Below are 4,607 nucleotides of genomic sequence, written 5' to 3'. Positions count from 1 at the left end.
TACACATTTCAGACCACTTTTTATTCAACTTGATTGGTTTAAAAGTTGAATAATTTATGCAAAAACATTTGTCAAGTCTGTGTGTTATAACGAAGATTAAGAAAACTTATTACATAAAAGTTTGATTGTATAAAAAATACTTTATGTTCACTTAAAAAATAATATAAAAACTAAAAACTAATGATTGTAATTAATAATTAAAAAATAAAATAGAAATATTAGGTAATTAATGCTTTGGGTAATTAATGCCAACCCTTTTCTATCTCCTGCCCACTATCTCTCTCCTGAAAGGTTAACTTTTGGGTATATTTAACAACACCCTTAGCTAAAACACTTACTTATTCCTAAAATTTGTTTTTCTTTTAAAACCTATACTACACTATAAGGCCTAGTATAGGTTATACAATACAAGGGCCTATTATAGGGCTATATGACACGATACGATACTACACTACACGATACAAATATGACCTTACATGATCTTATACAATATGATAAGATACTACACTACACTACACTACACTACACTATACTATATTATACTATACTATAATCTATATTACGATACTATACGCAATTATACTATACTATATGATACGACACTATACTATACTACACGAATCTATACTAAACTACACTATACTATACTACATTACACTATACTATACTATATTATACTATATATAAAACGAGGCCTAGTATAGAGATATACTATAATATACCCACCCATACATATGCGCTTTTAATTATTATACATGTTTTAGTATAGGGATACACTATAATATACCAACCCATACATAAGTGCTCTTAATTATTATATATATTTAGTAAAGTTGGTAGTTTTGATCTTATGATGTGTACGATTAATTGTTATTATTGTATTAGATATGATTAGTATGGTTTTGTTGGTCTTTCTATGAAGTTATGCATGTTAGATTTAACACGTATTATCTTTAGGTTATATAAGTGCACTTATAATCTAAGGCTTAAAACAATAACCGGTAATAGAAAAATTAGTGATATAACTAATAAAACCTGTGAGTTATCTATGAAAATGATTTGAATAAAAGAGTCTATAAACTAGTTTTTTTCTTCAGTATGGTTGATCTTGATATGACTGATTAACTAGTAAAACCTGTAATGTTTGTTTGTTGGTTGGTGACGACGAGGCCCACTTGTTGCCCAGTGAACTCGTCTTGGGCCCCTGTTATTTGGGCTGGCCTGCAGGCCTAAACCCGGCTTCATCACTTAAAAGAAACCATGAGATTGGTGAACCTTACGCCTTTTTTACTCTCTGATCGAGGTTCTCGGCATTGAAAAATCTTCGTAAACTAAATCACACGTGTATATGTTGACATTTAAGAGATATACAGTCAAGAAAATCAAGAGCAATGATGATATATGCGGATTAGACACCAAAAAATAAACACTCAAAAAATGGCTACATAATATGGAATGTGTTTAGTAATGGCATCAGATTCCTAATTGATGGAGAAAGGTCTAGTGGCAAGAAAAGCTGCTTCCAAGAGGTTGTCAAGTGTTTTCGCTCGACGATTCCATAATTGGGTGGTTGGTTTAGCCCTTGTTCATGTAACTCGAATCCTAGCCTGGTATATCCCATTTTAGTTTTACACCATTGTGAACCTTACGCTTCTTTTACTCTCTAATCGAGGTTCTCAGTATTGAAAATCTTCGTAAACTAAATCACACATGTATATGTTGAAATTTAAGAGATATACAGTCAAGAAAATCAAGAACAATGGTGATATATATGCGGATTAGACACCAAAAAATAAACACTAAAAAAATCGCTACAATTTAAGGAATGAGTTTTGTGACGGCATCAAATTCCTAATTGATGGAGAAAGGTCTGGTGGCAAGAACAGCTGCTTCCAGGAGGATGTCAAGTGTTTTCGCTCGACAATTCCATTATTGGGTGGTTGGTTTGACCCATGTTCATGTAACTCGAATCCTAGCCCGGTATTTCCCATTTTAGTTTTACACCATTGTGAACCTTACACCTCTTTTACTCTCTGATCGAGGTTCTCGGCATTGAAAAATCTTCTTAAACTAAATCACACGTGTATATGTTGACATTTAAGAGATAAACAGTCAAGAAAATCAAGAGCAATGGTGATATATATGCGGATTAGACACCAAAATATAATCACTCAAAAAATGGCTAAAATTTAAGGAATGTGTTTAGTGACGACATCAGTTTCCTAATTGATGGAGAAAGGTCTGGTGGCGAGAAAAGCTGCTTCCAAGAGGTTGTCAAGTGTTTTTCGCTCGACGATTCCATTCTTGGGTGGTTGGTTTCGCCGTTGTTCCTGTAACTCGAATCCTAGCCCGGTATATCCCATTTTAGTTTTACACCATTGTGAACCTTACGCCTTTTTTACTCTCTGATCGTGGTTCTCGGCATTGAAAAATCTTCGTAAACTAAATCACACGTGTATATGTTGACATTTAAGAGATATACAGTCAAGAAAATCAAAAGCAATGGTGATATATATGCGGATTAGACACCAAAAAATAAACACTCAAAAAATGGCTACAATTTAAGGAATGTGTTTAGTGACGGCATCAGATTCCTAATTGATGGAGAAAGGTCTGGTGGCAAGAAAAGCGGATTCCAGGAGGTTGTCAAGTGTTTTCGCTCGACGATTCCATTATTGGGTGGTTGGTTTGGACCTTGTTCATGTAACTCGAATCCTAGCCCGGTATATTCCATTTTAGTTTTACACCGTTGTGAACCTTACGCCTCTTTTACTCTCTGATTGAGGTTCTCGGCATTGAAAAATCTTTGTAAACTAAATCACACGTGTATAAGTTGACATTTTAGAGATATATAGTCAAGAAAATCAAGAGCAACGGTGATATATATACGAATTAGACACCAAAAAATAAACACTCAAAAAATGGCTACAATTTAAGGAATGTGTTTAGTGACGGCATCAGATTACTAATTCATGGAGAAAGGTCTGGTGGCAAGAAAAGCTGCTTCCAGTATGTTGTCAAGTGTTTTTGCTCGACGATTCCATTCTTAGGTGGTTGGTTTGGCCCATGTTCATGTAACTCGAATCCCAGCCCGATATATCCAATTTTAGTTTTACACCATTGTGAACCTTTCGATTTTTTTACTCTTTGATCGAGGTTCTCGGAATTGAAAAATCTTCGTATACTAAATCACACGTGTATATGTTGACATTTAAGAGATATACAGTCAAGAAAATGAAGAGCAATGGTGATATATATGCGGATTAGCCACCAAAAAATAAACACTCAAAAAATGGCTACAATTTAAGGAATGTGTTTAGTAACGGCATCAGATTCGTAATTGATGGAGAAGCGTCTGGTGGCAAGAAAAGCTGCTTCCAGGAGGTTGTCAAGTGTTTTCGCTCAACGATTCCATTCTTGGGTGGTTGGTTTGGCCCTTGTTCATGTAACTTGAATCCTAGCCCGGTATATTCCAATTTACTTTTACACCATTGTGAACCTTACGCCTTTTTTACTCTCTGATCGAGGTTCTCGGCATTGAAAAATCTTCGTAAACTAAATCACACGTGTATATGTTGTCATTTAAGAGATATATACAGTCAAGAAAATCAAGAGCAATGGTGATATATTTGCGAATTAGACACCAAAAAATAAACACTCAATAATGGCTACAATTTAAGGAATGTGTTTAGTGACGACATCAGATTCTTAATTGATGGCAAAAGGTCTGGTGGCAAGAAAAGCTGCTTCCAGGAGGTTGTCAAGTGTTATCGCTCGATGATTCTATTCTTGGGTGATTGGTTTGGCCCTTGTTCCTGTAACTCGAATCCTAGCCCGGTATATCCCATTTTAGTTGGACACCATTGTGAACCATACGCCTTTTTTACTCTGATCGAGGTTCTCGGCATTGAATAATCTTCGTAAACTAAATCACACGTGTATAAGTTGACATCTAAGAGATATACCGTCAAGAAAATCAAGAGCAATGGTGATATATATGCGGATTAGGCACCAAAAAATTAACACTAAAAATGGCTACAATTTAATAAATGTGTTTAGTGACGACATCAGATTCTTAATTGATGGAGAAAGGTCTGGTGGCAAGAAAAGCTGCTTCCATGAGGTTGTCAAGTGTTTTCGCTCGACGATTCCATTCTTGGTTGGTTTAGCCCTGGTTCCTGTAACTCGAATCCTAGCCCGGTATATCCCATTTTAGTTGGACACCATTGTGAACCTTACGCCTTTTTACTCTCTGATAGAGGTTCTCGGTATTGAAAAATCTTCGTAAACTAAATCACACGTGTATATGTTGACATTTAAGAGATATATACAGTCAAGAAAATCAAGAGCAATGGTGATATATTTGTGGATTAGAAACCAAAAAATAAACACTCAAAAATGGCTACAATTTAAGGAATGTGTTTAGTGACGACATCAGGTCTGGTGGCAAGAAAAGCTGCTTCCAGGAAGTTGTCAAGTGTTATCGCTCGATGATTCTATTCTTGGGTGATTGGTTTGGCCCTTGTTCCTGTAACTCGAATCCTAGCCCGGTATATCCCATTTTAGTTTTACACCATTGTGAACCTTACGCCTTTTTACTCTGTGAT

Source organism: Helianthus annuus, chromosome 16 (assembly GCF_002127325.2).
Source record: "Helianthus annuus cultivar XRQ/B chromosome 16, HanXRQr2.0-SUNRISE, whole genome shotgun sequence".
NCBI classification, from domain to species: domain Eukaryota; kingdom Viridiplantae; phylum Streptophyta; class Magnoliopsida; order Asterales; family Asteraceae; genus Helianthus; species Helianthus annuus.
This window is presented reverse-complemented; position numbering follows the sequence as displayed.